A 17,500-nucleotide genomic window follows, 5' to 3' on the forward strand; every position below is an offset into this window, starting at 1 on the left:
GGGGAATGAGAAAGGGAATATCAGAATGAATAAGTCCGAATGGGAATAAGAGTGGAAGATATAAAACAGGAATAATCAGGTACTGGGCAATAAGTCAAGAATGGAAATAAATTTAGAATGGATGAAGGGGAATGATTTAGGAGGTGGGGAATAAATTATGATGGAATAATTTTGGAACGCAAATAGCTAAGCAATGGAAATTAATATGGAACAGGAATAAATAATGATAGAGAATAAATTAGGAAGGGGAATGAGGAAAGGGAATAAATCAGAAATGGGAATAAGTCCAGAATGGGAATAAAGAGTGGGAATATATAAAACAGGAATAAATCAGGACTGGGAATAAGTCAAGAAATGGAATAAATTTGGAATGGAAAATGAGGAATTGGAATGATTTAGGAATGGGAATAGATGCGGAATTGGGATAAATCATAATGGAAATAAATCAGGAGTGGGAATAAATAAAGAAATGGAATAAATAAGGAATGAGAATTCATCAGGAATGAGAATTCATCGGCAATATAGGGTATAAGTAACAGGAATAAATCAGGAATGGGGGATATGGAATGGGAAAAAATCAGAAATTAGAATAAATCAGAAATTAGAATAAATGAAGAATGGAATAATAACTTGATAAAAGAATGGGAATGAATCAGGAACGGAACTAGAACGACACAACTAAAAGGAACGAATACGAATTGAGGAATAAATTAGGAATGGCAACGGAATGAAAAGGAAATAAATTAGGAATGAAAACGGAATTAATGATTAGGATGGCATAATTGGAATGGCAATAAATTAGGAATGGCAACGGAATGAAAATAAATTAGGAATGACAATATATTAGGAATGATAATAAATTAGGAATGACAAATTAGTTATGTCAAAGGAATGAGAATAAATTAGGAATGACAATATATTAGGAATGGGAATAATTAGGAATGGGAATACATGTGGAATGTGAAGGAATCGGGAATGGGAATGTTAGGAATGGAAATAAAAAAGGAATGAGAATAAATTAAGAATGGGAATAGGTATGGTATGGGAGTAAATCGGGAACGGGAATAAATAAGGAAAGGAAATAAATTAAGAATGGGAATAGGTATGGTATGGGAGTAAATCGGGAACGGGAATAAATAAGGAAAGGAAATAAATTAAAAATAGATATAAATGAGGAATGGAAATAATCGTAACTAGACAATAAGAGATAACGAGAATATCACATTAAGTCAAAAAGTCGAAAGAGAGTCAGAAGACGAAGGGTTGGGTGAGAAAGGAGTCAATGATGGAAAGGAAGAGACTTAAAGGATTAAAGGAAAGGGACAAAAGGGACGATAAGGATCGGATGATCCTTTTGAAAGAAGAGGAAATTAAAACAGAAGATTGAGCAGAATAAAGGAGGACGACACCGGGAAACATTACAACGTGAAGCGCACAAGGAGAAGTTAAAGATAAGTGGCAGACAGAGAAGGAAATCAGTCGTCCAAGAAGAAAAATATGAAGCAACACATGTATATCTGTATATATCTCATACACTCGCCTACGCACACATGGGTACACACATACATTCATGCACAGACTTAAACGAGAAGATGAAGCTGAAAAGTCCTAGAGGATACCGCTACAAACACGACAAGAAGCTAGACACTCACCCTCCCCCCCACCCCCCCACCCCCGTCGTCCCCAAGGAACCCTCTGGGAACTCGGGAAACAGTAAACAGCCTCGAACACGGTTCCTTCCAATGCGTTCCGAGTGTACCCCATCCAAACAGAAATGTCTCGCGAGGCAAATTCGCACAACCAAGAGAACAAAACACGAACGGATCTCATGCATGGCATGACCATTGAACACAAGCTAAAATGGAAATGGAATATAGAATTTAGGTCCAAGCCCAAGCGCTGGGACCTATAAGGTCATTCATGCGTGGAAGGGAAATTGGGCAGGTAGGTTTGTAAGGCGTAACAGGAGGAAAACCTTGCAGTTACACCGTGAAATAATTTTTAGGAGAGGGTGGACAGCAAGATAATATAAATGGAGGTACAGTAGAAGGAATGAAAGGGGCTGCAGCTAGGGACCGAAGGGATGCTGCAATGAACCTTCAGTAATGCCCACGTGAACCACGTGAGGAGCAAGAACACAAGCAAAAGTACAAGGAAGCATCATTCTTTCACGAGCTGTTTCACTCCGAATTCTTATCAAACTTCAAAGGTATTCGAGGAAGAAAGATTGGACTCCTTGGCTGATGATGGCAGTATTAAAATCAAAGCAAAAGAGAGAGAGAATTAACGGCTAATAATGAATATGGATTTGCAAGAACTGTTGCCCTGTTGACCTTAGCCAGTGACAGCCCTACTGAAATATAGGGATGAACGTACTAACAAAAATTTAATGGCTGTTAATGAATGCGAGATTCGAAAAGAAAATCGAGAAAACGAGCTTTATAGCCACCGAGTCCCGGAATGATAGAACTGACTGGCAAATACGAGGGTTGGAAGCATAAAGAGGTAGTTTTGATATTATAGCTTGGCATTCCTGTACTTGTGATAACGAAGCAGAAGTGACGAACAAAGGCAATATAAAAGATAATGTTACTGAAACATACAAGAATATTGTATAACCAGGAACTGGCATCATTTCAGTGATAAACGTAACTCTATTACCAAAAGTATGGTGAGTTTCCCAAGCGCATCCTGCGCCTATTCATACAGTCAATTGTGTAGAAAATATTGGTCAAACTGAAATGGCCAGCCCATCATGAGGATGGCCAAGTCCCTCGAACATGATAAGGAAGACTTGAAAAGGTCAATTTAGCAGTGGAACATTGGAATATAAAATTTGGGCCAAAGGCCAAGCGCTGGACCTATGAGGTCATTCAGAACCCAACAAAGAAATTTAAAACAATGTTAAAAAACAATTGTTAGGAGAGAGTGGAAAGAAAGTTGGAAAGCAAAGAAGCGATACTCCAAAGAACCTCAAGTAAGGCCTACTGTGCACCGCGGTGAGACACACTGTCGGCACTATACCGCTACGGGGAATTTCAGCATTGACAGAAGAGTCTATATATACACTTCTGATAACTGTCATATAAACAGAGCAATTGAATAGGAAATACATGACTTAAATTGAAGATCAGACTCTTTTAGCTGATTAAATGTCGTAATATACAATTAGCGCTACAGCAGGAATATCACCGAAGGGGAATTATAACTGATAAATGATTTGGTACCTAAGTGAATCGAATTCCCGAAGTAACCACCAACGGGTGTTTGAGTCATTTAGGTACCAAATTATTTATCACAAAAGTCACTTGTGGCAATATTCGAGAAGTAGCGCGAATTGAATCTTGAACGAAATTCCTTACTTGATGTTCGTATATAAAATGTCAAGGGGTCTGTGCGGACCAATACCGCTTAGGTCTAATTTCCCATCAGCGTAGTAGCGACAAAGTTTATTGTAAATCCAAATTGCAATCCAGTAGTCACTTGAAAATGCCACAGAGTGGAGAAACAGATGTCGTGACAAAAAACAATAAATGAAAGAAACGAAGTTTTCGTGTGTTCTCCACCGAAGATTTTCAGAGAAAATTAGCCCTAAAATGTGTGTACATAGAATGCATATGTAATATAGATATATATATATATATATATATATATAATATATATATATATATATATATATATATATAGTATAATATATATATATATATATATATATATTATATATATATATATATATATATATTATATTATATATATATATATAGATATATATATATATATATATATATATATATATTAAATATTATATATATGATATATATATATATTATATAGTATATATATATATATATATTATATATATATATATATATATAAGTGACCAGGGTGTTGCTGTGTTTAACAAGCAATGAACATACATTACTGAGATTTTACAGCAAACACCTGGTCATTTTATGGTTAGTTACGATGTATCCTCACTGTTCACCAATGTACCTCTCACCGAAACCATAAATTATAATAATTAGTGCTTTATTCCCTACTGAAGATAGTGTTTTGAAGGTTTTGATATTGACTCTTTTAGGAAACTTTTGGAACTGGCTGATGGATGGAATATTATTTCCCTTTTAATTTTAACGGAAAATTAACAAACAAACTGATGGCATGGCAATGGGCTCTCCTTTAGGTCCCACATTTGCCAATATTTTTATGTGTCACTTGAAAAAACTATTTCTTGACCAGTGTCCTTCATCTTTTAAACCCATTTTTGGTTTTTTTTATAAAAGATACGTAGACGATACGTTTGTACTTTTTTAAAAGATAAAGATCATGCACATTTTTTTTTCCTTATTTCATTAACTCATTTCATCTGAACATTAATTTTACTATGGACATAGAATCGAATAACAAACTGCCATTTTTAGATATAACAATTTCACGATGTAATGATAAATTTTTAACAGGTGGTGTTTTTAGAAAGAAGACTTTTACTGGTTTGGGAACAAATTTCTTTAGCTTTTGTCCTCGTTGGTTTTTAAACTTAACGCATGCAAGACATTATTGTGTAGAGCTTATAATTTGTCAAGCAACTTGGTCAAATTCAATGAGGAAGTAGTTTTCTTGCAAAAGTATTTTAGCAGAAATTGCTATCCATCCCACCTATTTGAGAAAATCTTGAGAGAGTTTTTAAATAATATTGTTAAACCGAAAGCACCCACTTTTAATGTACCTAAAAAAGAACTGTACATAACCTTGCCTTTTTGTTCAACATACAAACTTGTAAAACGAGAGCTCACCGTCGTACTCAGCAGTATGTACCCATATGTTAAATTTAATTTTATCTTCAAGAACCCCTTAAAAATCAGAAGTCTTTTCAAGTTCAAGGACACCCTACCGCACTTGATGCGATCTTCAACGGCATATTTATTTACTTGTCCCAAATGTAATTTGGGAACCTATGTCGGTAATTCGAGTCGGCTGTTGAAGGTTCGCATCGATTGCCATCGGGGTGTCAGTCACCGAACAGGAATAACTTTATCTAAGAAAGAATTTTCTGCAATACGCAACCATGCAATAAAATGTAAACAAAACATTCAGTACAATGATTTTAAAATCTTATCACAAGCAACTAGAATAACCTCCGGTCATTGGACCCATTCTCGAGTCCCTCTTCATTAAACAATTGTCACCAACCCTCAACAACCATTCAACTGCTGTACAACTGAACATTACTTAATGGACCATTCGCCCTTTCTACCTTCTCGCCTTTGTATTTGCCTCTCCCCTTTTGTCAAAAATAAATAATACTTATTCAGTCATATCTATACTTCTGTACCGGTGAGTTCTCGTTTCACTATTTTTGCTTTGTGTCCAAATATATTTTTTAATGCTTAATTTTTTTTCTCCTTTTGTAATCATATACAGAAAATTTTTTGCCTGTTAGGATTCAATATTTTTCTCCTGTCTTAGTAATAATGTAATTTTCTTAGTTGTTCACGTGTGGTTTGTGTTTTTCATTGTTTTGTTTGCTTATTTATTTTGAAAGTGTCATTGTACTTAGTAGCTTTGCTTTTTACTGTTGATCTCTTATTCAATTAGTTACCGTCTTACTTTTATATAAAATTCGAATTTCACTGATATATTTTTAATTAATTTATGTAATTCTTTTAAAAATGCATAATTTATTACTGTGCCCCATTTTAGTCTGATTTAATGTACAGAATTTTAATTCTTTCCCGGTTTTTAGCCCTGAAGATGGGATTTGTATCCCGAAACGTAGGCGTTGCATAAAAAATAAAGTTTTAAAAAAACGAAAATGGCTGAAGTTTCTGCTGGCCATACTCTTTTTATTAAAGATCCGACTTTCTAGAAGCGACATGCCATTCATTATATATAGATATATATATATATATGTATATATATATATATATAGTAAATTTTTATTATATATATATATATATTATATATTCTATATATATATAATATATCTATATATAGATATAGATATATATATAGATTATAATATAATATAGATATATATATATATATATATATATATATATATATATATATATATATATATATATATATAGATATATATATCTATACAGATATATCTATATATATATATATATATATATATAATATATATATATATATATATATTATCTATATATATACTATATAGTATCTTATAGATATATATATATCATATAGATCTTATCATATATAGATTATAATATATATATCTATATATATATATATATATATATATATATATATATATATATATATATATCATATATATCTATATATATTTCTATATGAATATATAAATATCTATATATATATATATATAGCTATATATATATAGATATATAATATATAATTATTATTATATATATTATATATATATATATATATCTATATATATCTATCTAGATATATATATACTATCTATATCTAATATATATATATATATATATAAATATAATATTATATATATAGTCATATATCTATATATCTTAGATATATATATATATATTATATATATATATTGATATATAGAAATATATATATATAATATATATATAGATATGCTATTATATAATATAGATATATATCTAATATATATAGATATATATATAATATTTGTTATATAGCATATATATATATAATATATTAATATATATATATATATATATATATATATATATATATATATTATATCTATATATATATAGTTATATATACATATCTATATATATATGTTATAGAATACATATATATATATATAATATATATATATATAATATATATATATATATATATATAATATATATATATATATATATATATATATATATATATATATATCACAACTACCTGTGTTACATATGACCCCCAACAAACCCCCAAGAAAAAATGTGGTTAAAACACAAACTTGAGCGATCAGTCGGAACGACCTATGAATGAAGGTTAATTTTAAGTTACATTCATCTAAAACGATACCAAGGTTGGCAAACTGAGGTATTTAACCCTCTTACAGCCGATTGGACGTATTAAACGTCGAGTCAAAATGTCTCCCGTATGCCGATTGGACGTACCATACTCGACTCAAAACAAAAAAGTTTGTTTTTTAAATTCGCGAAAAATACTTATAGGCCTACCAGCCGAAAACTTTTGAATCACGCGGCTGGGGGATGCTGGGGAGATCACGGATCAAGGCCTTGTTTTGTTTTGAAGCGTGACCCAAGTGCGCATGCGCGGAATCCTTCCTTCTCGCTCCCAGCCAGCATCATCGTAGCATCATCCGTTCAGCGAATCTTTTGCCGCAAATCGTGTTTTGACGAGGCTTGTGCGAGACTTTGAACATTTGTGTTGGTACAGAACGTTCATAGAGATGTCTGACCGTCGTATGACACGCGAAAGGCGCGTTTTACCCGTCGGAAGGGATCGTGTTAGAAGAGTTTTGGACTTGGATGCTGGCGAAGGACCCAGCACCCAACCTGACCTCGCTCCTCAACGCCGTTCTGTGCGACCACGTGTCGATGAAAGTGCTTCGAATGTGTCCTCACTTGCCGTTAGTAACCCCAAGGAAACATCGTGCCATCCTTAGGGGCATTCGTAGGAATTTTGGAGGGCTCAAACCAAGAGACATTGACGATTATTTATCGAGCTCGATCGAGAGCATTTGGCAAGGTCCTCATTTTGATGGCGGTTGGTCATCCAGTGACGAGGACATTACTCCCGATCATAGTGATGACGAGGATTATTTGCCCCCAATGTCCGTTTCGAGGGTCACATCCCGAAAGTGAACTAGAATTTAGTAGTTATAGTGCTATGAGGGGGAATCTGAGGAAGGGGAGGACGATGATTTAGGATCAAGTTTTGTTGGCGATGATGATACGGAAAGCGAAGGCTTGAGTGAGGGAGATGGGCCAGTGAGGGGGGTTCGTGTGGGAAATCGTGCCCGCCGCGCTCCGTGGCCCGCGCGCGCGCGCGCGCAGGGGCACGTAGAAGGTCGGATAGTCCGTGCTAGCCTATGGGTCGTCCGAGAGCGACGATGGGTGGACAGAGGACCCCACACCACCTACCATGCATCCATTTACGGCAAATCCTGGCCTCACCGTACCTGTTCCCCTGACTGTCTCTGGTTTTGTTCAGCTTTTCCTTACGCGGGAATTGCTGGAGTACCTGGTAGCAGAGACGGTGGACTACGCCAGGTATTGCCGTGATGAACGACGCACGACATTATCTTATCACTGGCGAGGCTGCGACCTCTCTGACATGGCGCATTTTTTTGGGCTCCACGTTTTTTTTGGATTGATTCCTCTGCCGACGTCAGATAATTTGGAGGCGTAATTTTTCTTTTATGTACGCCCTATGTGCCCGGCATTATGCCCCGTGATACTTTCCTGGCGTTGGACAGATATTTTTTAACGCCTTCAAACCGAATGGGGCCATACCCCGGAATAACTCTGATCGCACCTCATTTTAGTGCGCCCAGTGTTGGATATACGTGAACGCTGTAAAACTCTCGTGATTCCTGGAAAGAACCTTTCTTTAGATGAGGGATGATGCCTTACAAAGGACGTCTAAGCATCAAAGTGTATACCCCAAGAAGCCGAAGAAATATGGCGTGAAATTTTTTTTTTTATTACCGAGGCCAACACTGGCTACGTCGTGGACTTTTCGGTAGTATTCGTCTTCTCCACGATGCGTGACACTGTTTTCGAGCTTGTGGATCGTTTCCGTAACCAGGGATACCACCTGTTTATGGATAATTATTATAACTCGGTATCCCTGGCCCAGGAACTGTATGATGCAGGTGTTTCACGTCAGTGGTACCCTTCGGTTGGTGCGTGGGGCCCCCGAATTCCCTCAAGAGGTACGCTAGCCATCAGCAACATCTGGCAAGAGGAGAGACACAGTGGCGGCGGAAGGGAGCTGTCTTCGTCATCTGTTGGAAGGGTGTCCGACTCGTCCCCATGATTACGACGAGCCATGAACCTGTCCAAGAGGAGATCGTGCAGCGGAAGAAGACGCGTCGACAGGGCCGAGTTGTGTATGAGCAGTTTTCGTGTTGAGCGCCCTACCGTCATTGGGCACTACAATAGGCACATGGGAGGAGTTGATCTCTTTGATCAACTCATCCAATATTATCCCTTCGCCAGGAGAACCAGAAGGTGGACAGAAGCTCCTCAATACACCTCCCCTTCATTTGGCCCTCCAAAATGCCTACGTACTCTACTGTGGGTACTACGGTCCCCGATCTACGAGGATGAGCCACTTACAGTTCCTTGAGGCTAGCCGGGGAAGCCCTCATCACTTTGATCCCAATGAGTGGCCTTCCATTGTCTGCCCCCCTGCCCCCGAGCTGTAGATCTACCCATAGGAAGGGAAAGGGCAGACCTTCGGGGGGTGCCAACTTCGGTCATCCTTCTGCCGACGCCCCTGCTGCTGACGCCCCTGCTGCCGCCGCCCCTGCTGCTGACGCCCCTTCTGCCGCCGCCCCTGCTGACGCCCCCACCCGCACCCCTTCTCGTCGGGTAGTGGACCCTCCGTGTCGGCTAATGCAGGGGATCACACACTGGATCTCCCTAGAAGGGCGCAGGCAGAAACGGTGCCGGGTGTGCCATATGAATGGCAGAAGGAGAGACACCCCCGGTTCTTCTGTCGCACCTGCAAGATATCTCTATGCAGGTTCGGGGAGTGTGACCGCAAATACCACAGTGTGGTCCTTGTATTGGAGTGCGACTCAGCGGCGGTCAAGGGAGGGCGCACGGAACCGCGCCCTATCCCAGCGGCCGTAAGGGCGCGCGTTCTCCCTCCTCCACCTGTACCTCGTCATGTCGAGAGGAAAAAAATGCAAGACTCTTCAATGGAGGAGGGAGAAAACAAGAATAGTAACGAAGAGTCAGGATTACGAGTGAGTATTCTGCATTTATTTTATAGTTTTATTTTATATTTATTACAATTTTTTATATACTGAATGTGTGCATGATAAAATAATATACGACATTTCATTGTATGCGAAAAGAGTAAGTGTCACCTGCATGCCTTTTTTTTATGTATTGGTACATAATCGAAGAATGTAATATATATATTTTACGTATAAAAAAAAATTATATATATACGTATATATATCATATATATATATATATATATATATATAGTATTCTATATATATATATATATATATATATATATATATATATATATATACATATATATATATTATAAAATAAATATTTTTTTTTTGGGGGGTAAGCAAATTACTTACAGTCTAGTAATATTCAATCATTTATCTTCATTTTTAAAAACATATTGCAAGTCTCTACAACAATATCTCGATTTATGGTGAATATTTGAAAAAAACTTTTTATTTTTATTACCGTCCGCGCGCCGATTCTCGGCCGAAAATCTCGGGAAACGCGTAGGTCACATTCTCCTAATATTTGTGCCTTTTCCATATTACGCTTATTTTATAGTTTTTATATATGGAATGTGCGCAAAAACATGCACAATATAACAAAAAAATACTGGAAGGTTTGTAGATTTATTTTCATTTTTGAAATATTGCATATAAAGTACGATTAAGTACGAAAAAAACTACGATCGGTCAACTTTGACTCAACCGAAAAGGTAAAAAAAACGCATTTATCACATAAAAATCTTACAGTCTAGTAATATTCCAATCATTTATCTTCATTTTAAAAACATATTGCAAGTCTCTAGAACAATATCTCGATTTATGGTGGATTTTTTGAAAAAATAATTTTTTCCCCTCCGCGCGACGATTTTCGGCCGAAAATCTCGGAAACGCGTAGGTCACATTCTCCTTAATATTTGTGCCTTTTCATATTACGCTTTTTTTTAAAGGTTTATATATGGAAAATGTGCGCAAAAACATGCCCAATATAACAAAAAATATTGGAAGGTTGTAGCATTTATCATTTTTGAAATATTTGCATTATAAAAGTACGATAAGTACGAAAAAACTACGATCGGTCAACTTTGACTCAACCGAAAAGGTAAAAAAAACGCATTTTAACATAAAAATCTTACAGTCTAGTAATATTCAATCATTTATCTTCATTTTAAAACATATTGCAAGTCTCTAGAACAATATCTCGATTTATGGTGAATTTATGAAAAAAATAATTTTTTCCCCTCCGCGCGACGATTTTTTTCGGCCGAAAATCTCGGAAACGCGTAGGTCACATTCTCCTAATATTTGTGCCTTTTCATATTACGCTTTTTTTAAAAATTTTTTAAAGGGTTTTTATATGAAATGTGCGCAAAAAACATGCACAATATAACAAAAAATATTGGAAGGTTGTAGCATTTATCATTTTTGAAATATTTGCATATAAAGTACGATAAGTAACGAAAAAAACTACGATCGGTCAACTTTGACTCAACCGAAAAGGTAAAAAAACGCATATATAACATAAAAAATCTTACAGTCTCGTAATATTCAATCATTTATCTTCATTTTAAAACATATTGCAAGAATATCTCGATTTATGGTGAATATTTGAAAAAAATAGTATTTTTTATTCCGTCCGCGCGCCGATTCTCGGCCCGAAAAATCTCGGAAACGCGTAGGTCACATTCTCCTAATATTTGAGCCTTTTCATATTACGCTTTTTTTAAATAAAGTTTTATATATGAAAATGTGCGCAAAAACATGCACAATATAAAAAAACAAAAATTATTGGAAGGTTGTAGCATTTCTCATATTTTTTATATTTGCATATAAAAAAACTTTTAAACAAAAATTCGACATTCGGTCAACTTTAACTCGTTCGAAATGTAAAAAACTGCATTTGTAAGCTAAAACTCTTACAGTAAAATCGTAATATTCAATCATTTTCCTTCATTTCGAAACAAATTTCAAGTCTCTATAACAATATTTCGATTTATGGTGAATTTTTTAAAAAATTATTTTTTTACATCCGCGCGCTACGAATTCATGCATCAATTTGTGATAATATTTTCTATGTGTTGCTTTTATCGTTTTTTACAATGTGTTATATATCAAATGATCGCAATTAGTGCACAAAATTACAACGAAAAAAAAAGTAACTTGTTACCTCTAACCGGTTGGCGCACAGCGCGATGTGTTTGAAATACAATTATGTATGAATTTTTTTTTTTTTTTTTTTTTTGTTTTTTTTTTTTTTTTTTTTTTCGCTACCATATATCGCATTATTTTATATACTGAATATATATTATTTTTCATTTCTGATGATTGCATTCTAAACTTCAGGCAATGACAAAAAAAGGAGCCAAAAATGAACTCTTAATCTTCAAAAGTACGCGCGCTGTAAATTTTTGAAAAAATTATTTTTTCCACTTCCGCGCTCACTCCAAACCGGCAGGGGCCCGGCATACGGGAGACGTTTTGATTTTTAGGGCCCCGGCGTAAGAGGGTTAATTCTTATTTAGACAGTGAGAAAGTTCAATAATGTTTCGTGTCTAGCGAAATGTAATTCACTCCTATATTATGTGTTAAGTATGACAGTCCCCCCACCCCCCACCCCCCAAAAAAAAAAAGTAAACCTATTTAGCGTGAGCACTCAGGTTGAAACTTAAGACCATTGTCAAATGTCGAAGTTATGTTCGTTTAAAACTCTGGGATATACTGATGATTAATGAATATGCCTATAATTCGTAATAATTTTGAAAATGCTCATAAGTGATCAATTGTGTTCGTAACCATCGAAGTGATTCGCAAATTTAAAAACATTCCACATAAGAGCGCAAGGAATACGGAAAACATACACAAATCACATAAAAGTACCATAAAAAAATGCAATGTATAAAAATACATAAAAAAAAACACCCAACACCTTTATTTTTATCCAACGCCTACGTTTCGGGATACAAATCCCATCTTCAGGGCTAAAAACAGGGAAAGAATTAAAATTCTGTTAGCCATTAAATCAGACACCAAAATGGGGCACAAGTTAATAAAATTATGCATTTTTAAATTTTTAAATAAGCAAACAAAACAAAAACTCAAACCAACATACCGTGGAACAACTAAGAAAATTACATTATTACTAAAGACAGGAGAAAAATATTGAATCCTAACAGGCACAAAATTTTCTGTATATGTATTCACAAAAGGAGAAAAAAATTAAGCATTAAAAAAATATATATGGACACAAACAAAAGCAAAAATAGCGAAACGAGAATCACCGGTTAGAAGTATAGATATGAACTGAATAAGTATTATCTATTTTTGACAAAAGGGGAGAGGCAAATACAAAGGCGAGAAGGTAGAAAGGGCGAATGGTCTATTAAGTAATGTTCAGTTGTACAGCAGTTGAATGGTTGTTGAGGGTTGGTGACAATTGTTTAATGAAGAGGGACTCGAGAATGGGTAATGACCGGTTATCTATTGCTTGTGATAAGATTTTAAAATCATTGTACTGAATGTTATGTTTACATTTTATTGCATGGTTGCGTATTGCAGAAAATTCTTTCTTAGATAAAGTTATTCCTGTTCGGTGACTGACACCCCGATGGCAATCGATGGCAGTTCGTTATCGATTCTATGTCCATAGTAAATTAAATGTTTCGGATGAAATGAGTTAATGAAATTAAGGAACAAATGTGCATGATCTTTATCTTTTAAAAAGTACAAACGTACCGTCTAGTATCTTTTATAAAACAAATGGGTTTAAAAGATGAAGGACACTGTCAAGAAATAGTTTTTTCCAAGTGACACATAAAAATATTGGCAAATGTGGGACCTAAAGGAGAGGCCCATTGCCATGCCATCAGTGTTTGTAAATTTTCCCGTTAAAGGGAAATAATTATCCATCACAGCCAGTTCCAAAAGTTTCCTAAAAGAGTCAATATCAAAACCTTCAAAAACACTATCTTCAGTAGGGAATAAAGCACTAATTATTATATTTATGGTTTCGGTGAGAGGTACATTGGTGAACAGTGAGGATACATCGTAACTAACCATAAAATGACCAGGTGTTGCTGTAAAATCTCAGGGAATTATTTATTTTTGGAGGAATTCAGTAATGTATGTTCATTGCTTGTTAAACACAGCAACACCCTGGTCATTTTAATATAATATAGTATATATATATATATATATATATATATATATATATATATATATATATATATATATATATATATATATATATATATATATATATATATATTATATATATAGATATATATATATTAGGGCATAATTTTTCTCTGACAATCTTCGGTGGTGAGAACACGCGAAAACTTCTTTCTTTCATTTATGTTTTTTGTCACGACATCTGTTTCTCCACTCTGTGGCATTTTCAAGTGACTACTGGATTGCAATTTGGATTTACAATAACTTTGTCGCTCTACGCTGATGGGAAATTAGACCTAAGCGGTATTGGTCCGTACAGACCCTTGACATTTTATATACGAACATCAAGTAAGGAATTTCGTTCAAGATTCAGTTCGCGCTACTTCTCGAATATTGCCACAAGTGACTTTTGTGATAAATAATTTAGTACCTAAATGACTCAAACACCCGTTGGTGGTTACTTCCGGGAATTCGATTCACTTAGGTACCAAATCATTTATCAGTTATAATTCCCGTTTGGTGATATTCCTGCTGTAGCGCTAATTGTATATTACGACATTTGATCAGGTAAAAGAGTCTGATCTTCAATATAAGTCATATATTTCATATTCAATTGCTCTGTTTATATGACAGTTATCAGAAGTGTATATAAAGACTCTTGTGTCACTGCTAAAATTTCCCGTAGCGGGATAGTGCTGTCAGTGTGCCTCGCCGCGATGCACAGTAGGCATTACTTGAGGTTCTTTGCAGCATCTTCTTTGCTTTCCACCTTTCTGTCCACTCTCCTAACAATTGTTTCAACATTATTTTGGGCTCTGAATGACCTCATAGGTCCAGCGCTTGGCCTTTGGCCCAAATTTTATATTCCAATGTTCCACTGCTAAAGTGACCTTTTCAAGTCTTCCTTATCATGTTCGAGGGACTTGGCCTTCCTCATGATGGGCTGCCATTTCAGTTTGACCAATATTTTCTACACAATTTACTGCATGAATAGGCGCAGGATGCGCTTGGGAAACATACCATACTTTTGGTAATACAGTTACGTTTATCACTGAAATGATGCCAGTCCCTGGTTATACGATATTTTTGTATCTTTAATAACATTCTTTTATATTGCCTTTGTTTTTCACGTCTGTCTCGTAATCGTTATCATAAGTACAGGAGTGCCAAGCTATAATATCAAAACTACCTCTTTATGCTTCCAACCCTCGTATTTGCCAGTCAGTTCTATCATTCCGTGACTCGGTGGCTATAAAGCTCGTTTTCTCGATTTTCTCTTCGAATCTCACATTCATTAACAGCCATTAAATTTTTTTTAGTACTTTCATCCCTGTATTTCAGTAGGGCTGTCACTGGCTAAGGTCAACACGGCAAGCAGTTCTTGCAAATCCATATTCATTATTAGCCATTAATCTTTTTCTCTCTTTTGCTTTGATTTCAATACAGCCGTCATCAGCCAAGGAGTCCAATCTTTCTTCCTCGAATACCTTTGAAGTTTGATAAGAATTCGGAGTAAAACAGCTTATGAAAGTATGATGCTTTCTTATACCTTTGCTTGTGTTCATGGACCTCACGTGGTTTACTGTAGGCATTACTGAAGGTTCATTGCAGCGTCCCTTCGGTCCCTAGCTGCAGCCCCTTTCATTCCTTCTACTGTACCTCCATTTATATTATCTTGCTGTCCACCCTCTCCTAATAATTATTTCATGGGGTAACTGCGAGGTTTTCCTCCTGTTACGCCTTACAAACCTACCTGCCCAATTTCCCTTCCAGCTACGAATGACCTTATAGGTCCCAGCAATTGGGCTTGGACCTAAATTCTATATTCCATTTCCGCTCGTGTTCAATGGTCATGCCATCCATGAGATGCGCTCGTGGTTTGTTCTCTTGTTGTGATAATTTGTCCCGCATAGGATGGGGAATACTCGGAACGCATTGAAAGGACCCTGTTCGAGGCTGTTACGCTTTTCCTGAGTTTTGGGAGGTTCCTTGGGGGCGTTTTGGGTGGGGGGGGGGTGTTTAACTTCTTGTCGTTTTGTACGTATCCTAGATCTTTCCACTTCTTCTCGTTTAAGTCTATGCATGACTGTATGTATGTATGTATGTATGTGTGTGTGTAGGCGAGTTTATGAGATATATACAGATATACACGAGTTGCTTCAGATTTTTCTCGGTGGACGAGTGATTTCCTTCTCCGTCTGCCACATATCTATCCTCAACTTCTCCTTGTGCGCTTCACGTAGTAATGTTTCTCGGTTTCGTCCTCCTTTATTTTGCTCAATCTTCTGTTTTAATTTCCTCTTCCTTCAAAAGGATCATCCGGGATCCTTATCGTCCCTTTCGTCCCTTTCCTTAAAGTCTCTTCCTTTCCATCATTGACTCCTTTCTCCCACCTTCGTCTTCTGACTCATTTTCGACTTTTTGACTGAATGTGATATTCTCGTTATCTCTTATTGTCTAGTTACGGTTAGTCCCATTCCTCATTTATTCCCATTCTCGACTTATTTCCATTCTTATTTATTCCCATTCTTGACTTATTTCCATTCCTTATTTATTCCCATTCCCAATTTACTCCCATGCCGTATTTATTCCCATTCTTAATTTATTCTTATCCATTATATATTTCCATTCCTAACATTCCCATTACTAATTTATTATCATTCCTATTGTATTCCCATTCCTGATTTATGCACATTCCATATTTATTCCCATTCCTAATTTATTGTCATTCCTATTTATTCTTATTCCGTATTTATTCAAGTTCCGTTCCTGATTAATTTCCATTTCTTATCTATTCCAGGTCCTAAATTTTTCCTATTCTTCATTTATTCTAATTTCTGATTTATTTTGACTCCTGATATATTCCCATTCCATATACCCACATTCCTGATTATGATATATTCCCATTATGATTTATCCTCATTCCTCATCTATTCCCATTCCTAAATCTTCCCTTTCTCATTCATTTCATTTCTTTATTCCAATTCTTTGAGTTATTCCTACCCTTCCTAATTTTTTTTTAAATTAATATTTTTAAAATCCCATCTGGATTAATTCCCATATCTGAATTAATTCCCATTCCTTAGTCATTCTCAATCATTATTTATTCCAGTTCCTGATTAATTTCTATTGCTTAGCTATTTGCGTTCCTGAATTACTCCCATTCGTCATTCAATCCCATTCCTAATATCCAACATTGATTTATTCCCATTCCTTATTCATATTCCTTATACCACACATTCCTAATTTCTTCCCATTCCTGATACTCCACATTCCTGATTTACTCTCATTTCCGATTTATTCCCATTACGTTTTGATTCCCACTCCTTATTTATTATCATTCCTTATTCCCTTCCTAAATTATTCCCATTCATTATTTATTCCCACTGCTTAGTTATT

Source organism: Macrobrachium nipponense, chromosome 14 (assembly GCF_015104395.2).
Source record: "Macrobrachium nipponense isolate FS-2020 chromosome 14, ASM1510439v2, whole genome shotgun sequence".
Taxonomy (NCBI): Eukaryota; Metazoa; Arthropoda; class Malacostraca; order Decapoda; family Palaemonidae; genus Macrobrachium; species Macrobrachium nipponense.